The sequence below is a fragment of the Lycorma delicatula genome, chromosome 2 (genome assembly GCF_047948215.1).
Source record: "Lycorma delicatula isolate Av1 chromosome 2, ASM4794821v1, whole genome shotgun sequence".
NCBI lineage: Eukaryota > Metazoa > Arthropoda > Insecta > Hemiptera > Fulgoridae > Lycorma > Lycorma delicatula.
Window position 1 is genome coordinate 22,692,980 of NC_134456.1, and position 13,533 is coordinate 22,706,512.

A 13,533-nucleotide genomic window follows, 5' to 3' on the forward strand; every position below is an offset into this window, starting at 1 on the left:
CAGAAGCCATTTCTGATCTAGATAATTTCAAGCTTTCTGAAGCTTGTAAGTTCATAAAAAAAATGGTGGTTTAATCTTTTTCTAGACTGTATTCAGTTAGCTTATACAGTGAAAAATAAATGTTACATTTGAATAAGTGAGTTCATCATGATTCTGCGAGTCAAGTCCCGTGTATCAGTGCTAATTGCAACATGGCTACAACTATATATTCGTACAACACTTTAATCATTACTCATATTAATAATAATAGTCATGTAATCAAACGTTCATAAAATGCTGTCTTATATTAAAACCTTTGATCTTTTCATACAATCACTTTTGTTCTATGTTCAATATTTGTGTTTCTGTCATTTATTACTTTAATGTTATTTAAAGTTAATATAGTGCAAATTATTTAAGTTTACTGGAACGTGAGTGTGGTGTATTTGTAGATTTGCGTTCGTGCAACTTAAATGCTTACAAAAGCGAATTGCAATGTAATCCAACAGTGTTGATTTTGTATGTTGTAACATAAGTGAAAGTTGTGCTACTTCAGCAAAAAGTATGGTTCACGAGTTTAATCTAATTACAATCTCTTAAGAAAACAAAACCCTGCATGTCAACTGAAGAAAAAGTTAATCATTTCAATAAAAACATGATTCATAAAAAAGTACTCAAATTTTGTTTTTGAAATGAACTGCCTACAGTAGACAAAGTATTATGAGTTGTAAATGACAATAACAATCTACCAGATTTCTGAAGAACAACTTTTTATAAATTTTTAAAAATTATCAATTTTAAATATGAAAAACTGGGTGGGAAAATGGTTTAATTGACAGGGATGATATCATTATATGATGAAGGCATTACCTCACTGAAATAAAAAAACTGAGGCAACAAGACTGTAGATTGTATTATATGGATGAAACTTGTGGTTAACGAAGGCCACATAAAGTTGTGAGTATGTCAAAAGAAGCCTTTCTGTGTGGCTTATCGAACAGCAATAAGGATCCATCGGGTAACAGTAGACGTCTCATAATTATGCATGTTGGCATTGATACCGGATTTGTCAGTGGTGGTCTCTGGATTTTTGATCCAAATCTACAGGAAACTATCATAAGATGAACTCTTGAGAAATTGTTTAGCAATGTGTTAGCTCTTCTGGAAGATCTTTATCATTCATGTAAATAGGAAAAAATTCCACCCATATCTTGGAAATCTTCAAAATGTGACTTAGTTCAAAAGAAGTGATTTTTGAAGAGGATGAACTTAGGCACAATTATCGCTAATAGTTTTGCATACTAAAGTAATTTTAATGTGTATAAAATTGATAAGTAAGCAAGATCCAGTGGTAAAACCCTGTCATTGCTAACTCTGTCCAATTGAGTTAATTTGGGGACAAATCAAAAATTATGCAGCATTACAAAATATTACTTTTTTAAAGAGTTTTTTTTTGTCTTCAGTCATTTGACTGGTTTGATGCAGCTCTTCAAGATTCCCTATCTAGTGCTAGTCGTTTCATTTCAGTATACCCTCTACATCCTCCATCCCTAACAATTTGTTTTACATATTCCAAACGTGGCCTGCCTACACAATTTTTTCCTTCTACCTGTCCTTCCAATATTAAAGCGACTATTCCAGGATGCCTTAGTATGTGGCCTATAAGTCTGTCTCTTCTTTTAACTATATTTTTCCAAATGCTTCTTTCTTCATCTGTTTGCAGCAATACCTCTTCATTTGTCACTTTATCCACCCATCTGATTTTTAACATTCTCCTATAGCACCACATTTCAAAAGCTTCTAATCTTTTCTTCTCACATAACTCCGATTGTCCAAGTTTCACTTCCATATAAAGCGACACTCCAAACATATACTTTCAAAAATCTTTTCCTAACATTTAAATTAATTTTTGATGTAAACAAATTATATTTCTTACTGAAGGCTCGTTTCGCTTGTGCTATTCGGCATTTTATATCGCTCCTGCTTCGTCCATCTTTAGTAATTCTACTTCCCAAATAACAAAATTCTTCTACCTCCATAATCTTTTCTCCTCCTATTTTCACATTCAATGGTCAATTTTTGTTATTTCTACTACATTTCATTACTTTTGTTTTCTTCTTGTTTATTTTCATGCGATAGTTCTTGCGTAGGAAGAACCGTTCTATGCCGTTCATTGTTTCTTCTAAATCCTTTTTATTCTCGGCTAGAATTACTATATCATCAGCAAATCATAGCATCTTTATCTTTTCACCTTGTACTATTACTCCGAATCTAAATTGTTCTTTAACATCATTAACTGCTAGATCCATGTAAAGATTAAAAAGTAACGGAGATAGGGAACATCCTTGTCAGACTCCCTTTCTTATTACGGCTTCTTTCTTATGTTCTTCAATTATTACTGTTGCTGTTTGGTTCCTGTACATGTTAGCAATTGTTCTTCTATCTCTGTACTTGAACCCTAATTTTTTTAAAATGCTGAACATTTTATTCCAGTCTACATTATCAAATGACTTTTCTAGGTCAATAAGTAACAGGTATGTTGGTTTGTTTTTTTTAAATCTTCATTCTACTACTAATCTGAGCACTAAAATTGCTTCCCTTGTCCCTATACTTTTCCTGAAACCAAATTGATCTTCTCCTAACACTTCTTCTTCTCTCCTCTCAATTCTTCTGTATAGAATTCTAGTTAAGATTTTTGATGCATGACTAGTTAAACTAATTGTTCTGTATTCTTCACATTTATCTGCCCCTGCTTTCTTTGGTATCATGACTATAATACTTTTTTTGAAGTCTGACGGAAATTCCCCTTTTTCATAATTATTACACACCAGTTTGTATAATCTATCAATCGCTTCCTCACCTGCACTGCGCAGTAATTCTACAGGTATTCCGTCTATTCCAGGAGCCTTTCTGCCATTTAAATCTTTAAATGCTCTCTTAAATTCAGATCTCAGTATTGTTTCTCCCATTTCATTCTCCTCAACTTCCTCTCTTCCTCTATAACACCATTTTCTAATTCATTTCCTCCGTATAACTCTTCAATATATTCCACCCATCTATCGACTTTCGTATTATATATTGGTGTACATCTTTGTTTAACACATTATTAGATTTTAATTTATGTACCCCAGAATTTTCCTTAACTTTCCTGTATGCCCAATATATATCGTCTGAAACCCAAGGTTTTCTACCAGTTCTCTTTATTCCGCCTAAGTTCACTTCTGCTGATTTAAGAATTTCCTTTTTAACATTCTCCCATTCTTCTTCTACATTTTCTACCTTATCTTTTTTACTCAGACCTCTTGCAATGTCCTCCTCAAAAATCTTCTTTACCTCCTCTTCCTCAAGCTTCTCTAAATTCCACCGATTCATCTGACACCTTTTCTTCAGGTTTTTAAACCCCCGATCTACATTTCATTATCACCAAATTATGGTCGCTATCAATGTCTGCTCCAGGGTAAGTTTTGCAGTCAACGAGTTGATTTCTAAATCTTTGCTTAACCATGATATAATCTGTCTCTTACCTTGCAGTATTGCCTGGCTTTTTCCAAGTGTATATTCTTCTATTATGATTTTTAAATTGGGTGTTGGCAATTACTAAATTATACTTCGTGCAAAACTCTATAAGTCGGTCCCCTCTTTCATTCCTTTTGTCCAGCCCGTATTCATCCACTATATTTCCTTCCTTGCCTTTTCCAATGCTTGCATTCCAATCTCCAACTATTATTAAATTTTCATCTCCTTTTACGTGTTTAATTGCTTCATCAATCTCTTCGTATACACACTCTACCTCATCATCATCATGGGCACTTGTAGGCATATAGACGTTAACAATCGTTGTCTGTTTAGGTTTTGATTTTATCCTTATTACAACGATTCTATCACTATGCGTTTTAAAATACTCTACTCTCTTCCCTACCTTCTTGTTCATTATGAACCCTACTCCTGCCTGCCCATTATTTGAAGCTTTAAAAGAGTATGATGTTAAAAATTTATGCTTAAAAGCCAACATATGCTGTTGAACCAAATTATTGGGAATTGGTTTTTATAATAGAAAAAGAAATTCAGTATCTCATTGTAACTCTTAATTAATACTGACATCAATCAGTACATGGTGATGAAAGAGAAAACATTTTTCAGGTGGTACAGCATAGCCCACCGGATTGGTCTAGTGGTTAACACGTCTTCCCAAATCAGCTGATTTGGAAGTTGAGAGTTACAGCGTTCAAGTCCTAGTAAAGCCAGTTATTTTTACCTGGATTTGAATACTAGATCGTGGATACCGGTGTTCTTCGGTGGTTGGGTTTCAATTAACCACACATCTCAGGAATGGTCGAACTGAGATTGTACAAGACTACACTTCATTTACACTCATACATATCATCCTCTGAAGAATTATCTAAACGGTAGTTACCGGAGGCTAAACAGGAAAAAAGAAAGGTGGTACAGCATAATCCTACAAAGAACACATTAAAAATTTCTACACAACTCAACATTCCACAAAGTATAGTATGGAGGATATTACCTGCTCACAGACTGCATCCTTATCATGTTCAGAAACTTCAACATCTTTGTGACCATACCAGACAACTGCAATTTTGTCAGTGGGTTAACTATAATTTCCACTTAATTCTATTTACACTATTTTTGAAAAAAGCTACTTTTACCAGTAATAGCATAAACAACACATGAAGTTCACATCGGTGATCTGAAGAAAATGTACATGCTGTAGTTGAACAAATTTTTGGTGTGGCATGATTGACAACCAATTAATAGGTCATTTCATATTAGAATGAGCTGTCAAGGGAAGAAATTATCTGGAATTTTTATACAATGATTTCTTACAGTAGATGAAAATTTCTCATTGGTGAAACAAATTGAAATCGACTATTGACATAAAAGAGCATCAAAATATTTCATAAATGAAATTAGACAATTCTTAGATGAAAAATTTACTGGTAAATGGATTGGATGTAGGGGAATGGTAAATTGGCCACCTAGATCACCAAACCTTACTCCCTTAGATTACTGTTTATGAGAATGGATGGATGAAATGTGAGCTATATAAGCAAACAGTAGACACACATGATGAACTGATCGTTGGCAATTTCAATGCTGCTGCTGTCACCAAGGAACACAAAAAAAAGTCATTATTTTGGCAACATAAAATATAAGAAAATAAGATGAAGAGTATATCAGTGAGATTTTTGAATATTTATTATAAACAAACTGTTTTCAGACAAATATTTATGCATTTTTCTGTATTTCAAGCTCAAGGATCAGTTTCCAAATTAATTTCTCTTTCCTCCTGAATCACTTATTTAGTTAAATAAGTTATCTCCTTCTGATGTAACACACTTATTCCAGCAATTTTTCCAATGTTTGTAGAATTTCCAAGTCATTTTTAGGGAGCACCAAAGTCTTGTTGCATCTCTAGTGATCTCTTTTCTGTTTACAAATGTCTTTCCTTTAAGTGGAATTTTAAGCTTAGGAAGGAGCCAAATATCACAAGAAGTAATGTTTAGTGAATAAGGAGCTTACTGAAGTTGTTTGATCTCATTTTTTTGCCAAAAATCTTTGGATAAGGATGATGCATGGGGCGGAGAATTGTTATAAGGAATTCTCCAACCATCATTTTCCCAAACTGTGGTCACTTGTGTCAAATAGCAACTCTTAGCCAACAAAGAACAGTTACGTAGTACTCTTTATTGACAGTTTGACCTTGAGTAGTTTATTTGTGATGAACCATGACTTGATAATAAAACAAAAGAATTCAGCATGACCTTAATATTGCTTTGTGATTTCCTGGCTTTTTCCCCCACAGTGGACTTGTAGTTTTTCAATGTAATAACTGTAGTTTTGGGATAAATTTTGCTGTCATCTGAGATCTGTTAAAATCAATTGCACTGAGCCAAATGTAATTCCTTCTTCATCTTCAAGCTCTTTAGTGTTATTTGAGGATCATTCATCATCTCAAACTTGCTTGATTTTTTTGGTGGAAAGTCTGTCGGAGTACACATCACTTTTGGCTGATTTGGAAACAGCGATACCTCATTAATTTGTGTAACATTCATACCTTGATCTCCAAAATCTGTTAGAATTCAACTTAATGTTTCTACTTCAGTGTCAAGTTTCTGAAAAAATTTATTGAAGATTCTCTTCTCAACCATTCAATAATTTTAAGTGGCAGCAAAAACATGACATGCACTGTTCACATAATTTACAGTAGCAATGACAACAAAACAGCGAATCATATATAATAAATATGAGTCAAGGTGATAGTCTCCAGAGCTAAAACTTGTTACTCGAAGAAAAATAAGGTAGATACTTTTTGATCACTCCTTATATAATGTATAACTCCAAATTAATGTATTTGAGCTACATATTTTACAGAATCAAATTTTTTGAGGTCAGTAATTACATACAAAAAAAAATACAAAAATTGTGTTCTTGTAAATGTTGTATTTCTTGGTGTTATTCATATTAAGTTACATACATATATATATATATGCATATGTACACATACATCCAACAAATTTGGATTCTGGATTCGTTTCTTAACTCTTAAATATTACAACATGTCATAAGTGATACTTATTCTTATTGGTTCCAGAATTATTGCCACATAAAATTAATGAATTACTTGGATCTTACAAGTGGAAGGCACATTAGTTTGAATTTGACTTCATATAGATATATTCTTTTTTAACTTTTTTTAAATTTAAATATATTGATTTTATTAATAATTATTACCTCTGATTGTAAACAAATTTTTACAATAAATAATAATTCAATAATAACAATAAAAAAAAATATCAGAAGTTATTAATGAAATAAAATTTTATGTACTTTCATTTTAAATGTGTTTATGTAATTTAATAAGCATACAAGGAAGTCATGTAGTGTCCAGATCAATTTTTTGTTTTACCTAATTTGTGACCATGAGACTATTCCATTCAACAGTGTGAGTGCAAAAGTTTTTTTTATCAAGTACTTTGTATGTTATTGGTATTTATTCTACACTAAGCCTGTCACACTTTCATAAAATCTGGTTAGCTGTCTGAACAGCTTAATTCCTAAGAATTACATTAGAATATCATAACCACATACAAATTGTATTTTGGATCTTTATATTATAATTCTTTCTTCACTTTTCAAGTAACTTGTTTGCTTTACTATACACATATTCATTCACCACATCTTATTGACTTTTACTATATTAGCAAATAGTTCAACTCTTTACTCTGTTAAAGTTTTTAAACTTAACTTTAAATCCATTAATTTGCTTTTGTGATCATTTTCAGTGATTGGTGCTGCTGTTTTTCTTCTTGGTGTCAGCCGATGTTGTTGCTGGTAGTTTTTTTAATAGAAAGATATTTAGGATGTATATCAAACAGTATATTAGATTTGAATGTTGTCCATTTAATGTACCATTTTGTGTTTCCACATTCACTGTGTTCAGAAATAAAGGGCAGATGTCTTAACACACTAATATTACAATCCATGTAAATATAAAACATCATTACATTAAAGAATACACATTTGACCATATTGCTTTACTCTTATTCCCAAGTCTTGCCATCAAAGACCCTTAGACAAGTTAGGTCATTATTGTTCACTCCAAACTAATACTATTCTTCCTCAGTCTTTGCTTCAATACATGTTCTTAATCTGTACTCCATCTTCTACAATAAGATGGTTGCATTTTAACCTTTCATTCATTAGATCCTATTAGTCAGTAATGGCATTTCTCATGTGCTAGAAAATATGTACTCCCACAAGCTTATAATTTATGTGGTGAATAAATTATTAAAATACAATCTCAAACATTTTTGCTGCATGAGGTAGGGATAATATTACATGTGATCATTATCGCATTTAATGGCCTTCTTTTTAAATGTTGTTACAATTAATACTTCTCTGCCTCCAGTTTGCTTTATTTAGTATTGCATTCTATTTCTACTCACACATATCCTGATAATGTTCTAGCATCTCTAATGATTTCTATATACAAGTATACATGACTTATTAATGTTGTAAAACAACAGAACAGAATGTCCAGCTTACATAAGTTAAAATGCAGAGTACAGACCCTATCTTGATCCTCATCGAGTTTCAGATCATTTCATATAATATTTTGGCAATGACAGGCCTTGCAACAAAACTGCTGTCCCATATCCTGTTGCTGTAACAAAATAATTTTTTCACATTAATAAACAGTTATACAACATGCTTTAGTACCTTTTCAATTCTGGCTAATGATGTTTTACCATTCTTTTCTTTTTCTTTACAATTATTAGAGTTAATTATTCTAGTGTATTTTAGTTGTAGTTCACATTCAATAATTATCTCCATTCATACTTTTTTTTTTTTTGTCTTCAGTCATTTGACTGGTTTGATGCAGCTCTCCAAGATTCCCTATCTAGTGCTAGTCGTTTCATTTCAGTATACCCTCTACATCCTACATCCCCAACAATTTGTTTTACATACTCCAAACGTGGCCTGCCTACACAATTTTTCCCTTCTACCTGTCCTTCCAATATTAAAGCGACTATTCCAGGATGCCTTAGTATGTGGCCTATAAGTCTGTCTCTTCTTTTAACTATATTTTTCCAAATGCTTCTTTCTTCATCTATTTGCCGCAATACCTCTTCATTTGTCACTTTATCCACCCATCTGATTTTTAACATTCTCCTATAGCACCACATTTCAAAAGCTTCTATTCTTTTCTTCTCAGATATTCCGATTGTCCAAGTTTCACTTCCATATAAAGCGACACTCCAAACATACACTTTCAAAAATCTTTTCCTGACATTTAAATTAATTTTTGATGTAAACAAATTATATTTCTTACTGAAGGCTCGTTTAGCTTGTGCTATTCGGCATTTTATATCGCTCCTGCTTCGTCCATCTTTAGTAATTTTACTTCCCAAATAACAAAATTCTTCTACCTCCATAATCTTTTCTCCTCCTATTTTCACATTCAGTGGTCCATCTTTGTTATTTCTACTACATTTCATTACTTTTGTTTTGTTCTTGTTTATTTTCATGCGATAGTTCTTGCGTAGGACTTCATCTATGCCGTTCATTGTTTCTTCTAAATCCTTTTTACTCTCGGCTAGAATTACTATATCATCAGCAAATCGTAGCATCTTTATCTTTTCACCTTGTACTGTTACTCCGAATCTAAATTGTTCTTTCACATCATTAACTGCTAGTTCCATGTAAAGATTAAAAAGTAACGGAGATAGGGAACATCCTTGTCGGACTCCCTTTCTTATTAGGGCTTCTTTCTTATGTTCTTCAATTGTTATTGTTGCTGTTTGGTTCCTGTACATGTTAGCAATTGTTCTTCTATCTCTGTATTTGAACCCTAATTTTTTTAAAACGCTGAACATTATATTCCAATCTACGTTATCAAAAGCCTTTTCTAGGTCTATAAACGCCAAGTATGTTGGTTTGTTTTTCTTTAATCTTCCTTCTACTATTAATCTGAGGCCTAAAATTGCTTCCCTTGTCCCTATACTTTTTCTGAAACCAAATTGGTCTTCTCCTAACACTTCTTCCACTCTCCTCTCAATTCTTCTGTATAAAATTCTAGTTAAGATTTTTGATGCATGACTAGTTAAACTAATTGTTCTATATTCTTCACATTTATCTGCCCCTGATTTCTTTGGTATCATTACTATAACACTTTTTTTGAAGTCTGACGGAAATTCCCCTTTTTCATAAATATTACACACCAGTTTGTATAATCTATCAATCGCCTCCTGCCCTGCACTGCGCAGTAATTCTACAGGTATTCCGTCTATTCCAGGAGCCTTTCTGCCATTTAAATCTTTTAATGCTCTCTTAAATTCAGATCTCAATATTGTTTCTCCCATTTCATCCTCCTCAACTTCCTCTTCTTCCTCTATAAAACCATTTTCTAATTCATTTCCTCCGTATAACTCTTCAATATATTCCACCCATCTATCGACTTTACCTTTCGTATTATATATAGGTGTACCATCTTTGTTTAACACATTATTAGTTTTTAATTTATGTACCCCAAAATTTTCCTTAACTTTCCTGTATGCTCCGTCTATTTTACCAATGTTCATTTCTCTTTCCACTTCTGAACACTTTTCTTTAATCCACTCTTCTTTCGCCAGTTTGCACTTCCTGTTTATAGCATTTCTTAATTGCCGATAGTTCCTTTTACTTTCTTCATCACTAGCATTCTTATATTTTCTACGTTCATCCATCAGCTGCAATATATCGTCTGAAACCCAAGGTTTTCTACCAGTTCTCTTTATTCCGCCTAAGTTTGCTTCTGCTGATTTAAGAATTTCCTTTTTAACATTCTCCCATTCTTCTTCTACATTTTCTATCTTATCTTTTTTACTCAGACCTCTTGCGATGTCCTCCTCAAAAATCTTCTTTACCTCCTCTTCCTCAAGCTTCTCTAAATTCCACCGATTCATCTGACACCTTTTCTTCAGGTTTTTAAACCCCAATCTACATTTTATTATCACCAAATTATGGTCGCTATCAATGTCTGCTCCAGGGTAAGTTTTACAGTCCACGAGTTGATTTCTAAATCTTTGCTTAACCATGATATAATCTATCTGATACCTTGCAGTATCACCTGGCTTTTTCCAAGTGTATATTCTTCTATTATGATTTTTAAATTGGGTGTTGGCAATTACTAAATTATACTTCGTGCAAAACTCTATAAGTCGGTCCCCTCTTTCATTCCTTTTGCCCAGCCCGTATTCACCCACTATATTTCCTTCCTTGCCTTTTCCAATGCTTGCATTCCAATCTCCAACTATTATTAAATTTTCATCTCCTTTTACGTGTTTAATTGCTTCATCAATCTCTTCGTATACACATTCTACCTCATCATCATCATGGGCGCTTGTAGGCATATAGACGTTAACAATCGTTGTCAGTTTAGGTTTTGAATTTATCCTTATTACAATGACTCTATCGCTATGCGTCTTGAAATACTCCACTCTCCTCCCTATTTTCTTGTTCATCACGAAACCTACTCCTGCCTGCCCATTATTTGACGCTGAGTTAATTACTCTAAAGTCACCCGACCAAAAGTCGCCTTCCTCTTCCCACCGAACCTCACTAATTCCTACTATATCCACGTTTACCCTATCCATTTCCCTTTTTAAATTCTCTAGCCTACCAACCTTTTTTAAGCTTCTAACATTCCACGCTCCGACTCGTAGAATGTTATTTTTTACTTTTCTGGTGACCCCTTCCTTAGTAGTCCCCACCCGGAGATCCGAACGGGGGACTATTTTACCTCCGGAATATTTTACCAAGGAAGGCGCCTCCATTATTGCTTTTGAAAATGCAGAGCCACATTTTCTTGGAAAAAAAAACAGCTGTAGTTTTCCATTGCTTTCAGCTGCGCAGTACTCAGAGGACTGAGTGATGTTGATATGGCCGTTTAAGTCATTGTGACTTACGCCCCTAACAACTACTGAAAGAGCTGCTGCCCTCTTTCAGGAATCATTCCTTAGTCTGGCTCTCAACAGATACCTCTCCGATATGGTTGCACCTTCGGTCCAGCTACTCTGTATCCCTGAGCACTCAAGCCCCCTCACCAACGGCAAGGTCTCATGATTCATAGAGGAGGCCGTTCATACTACACAATCAATTTTTTTCACTACTTTGATGTTTACCATGTGGGTACTACAAACGCTCAAAACTTACCCTAGTACTGTATATTAAGATAAAGTCCTCATGTATATTAAGAGATCATGGATATCTGCCTGAAGGGCAAATCCTGAAATGAGATTCATTTCTTTATTGACCTTATCTAGCTTAATAAATTTGTCATTTATGTATTTTACTTTTGATACTCACTGCATTACATCTGTTTTAGCAAGTAATCAAACAGTTTCATCTTTCTTGTTCCTGCTATATAATAATTCAAATCCCTTCTTCATCCTTTTTTCCTGCCTCCTTCTACTTGACTTTATAGCCACAAGTTACCAATATTCTTTCTTTCCATAAAATATAATGGTTCTTCTAATTTCCATTTAATATCACAATATTAACAGCAGGAAATTTAAGAATTGTTACTCTGTTTTTATTTTCTCTCTTTTTCATACATACACCTTTGTCTTCAACCATTCCAAAAATACAGTGCATTGTTTTTAGTAACATTACATTCAGAGGCCTATTCCACAAAAGTAAAGTTGCAAGTTACAGGTGTTCCACAATCAGGTCACTGGTAAAAATAATACAATTTTTACAGATAGGCAACACAAAAGTACTGAATGATGCAGCTGTTTTTAAAACATGATTTATATTATAGTACAACTTTATTGATATCTGTGTGTACTATTAACCTGTCATTTATTAATAATTAGTGATTTAATAATTTCAAAAAAAAATATTGAAAGGTAGTTAGTTGTTTTATTGTTTATTAAAGAAAAAAATGTACATGTGTTGTTTGCTGCTTTTTCAAAAGAAGTAGTAAAGGAATAAACAACTGGTTGGATGGAAATCCACATGAAACCATAACAATTGTATAATGAATCCAGTTTAACAGAACTCATTCTAAACCTTCCATTAAATTTAAAAATTGTTCTAAATTTTTGGATTTTAATGAAAGAATTAAAATAAATAATTGGAATTATCTATTTTTTTGAATTTTTAAATTATTTTTATATTTAATTTATTATTTAAATAATTTGTGTTAGAAAAACACTTCAAAAATGATGATTTATCCTTATTCTTTTTTTCTTAACCCTGGGTCTCACTTTATCATTAATAAACAAACCAAATACTGTTAACAAAATTACAACACTAAAACATCAATAAAGATATTTCAACTTATCTTTGATATAACTTGTACTTATATTTTATGGGGAATAATTGGAAAATTGTACTTTTTAAATGTTTTGGTTGTTTTACACTTACAGAAAACACCTGCAACTTGTAAAAATTCACTAGGATTTGTAAGTCTACACTTGTGCCTTTCTGGAACACAACTTTCTCTTTTTAAAAGATTACCTGTAACTTGTACTTTTATAAAATAGACCCTTGATGATGGTCATGATAAAATTTATGTATTTTAACTGTCATGAGTTCTCCCTCAACAGACTATGTTATCAATCTCCCTGGCAATGTCTGGTTTTCTAATAGTGCTTAAGAAAGTGTGTGAAGTCTTATTTAGCATCAGTTGTGATTTGCTGCATTAAAGTTTAACATAATTGGTTTTATATATATTTGTTTTGCACACACACATATTTATATATGTGTGTATCTATATACATGTAAACAGGAGTCTTATTTGTAATAATAAAATGCCAGTGCATAAGTAGAGAGACTTTTTTTATAAACCTATGGAACACTTAAGTTAGTAAACTAAATATACACTTGCAACTTTTTTTTAAATGAATATTAATACCCATATATTTACTAATGTTTTTTATCGTTGAGATTTTATTAATAATATTTTATTTATTTATATTTAATATTACTTATATTTTTTATAAATAATAAAACTATAACTAGCACAGCAGAACGTCAACACCTGAGACC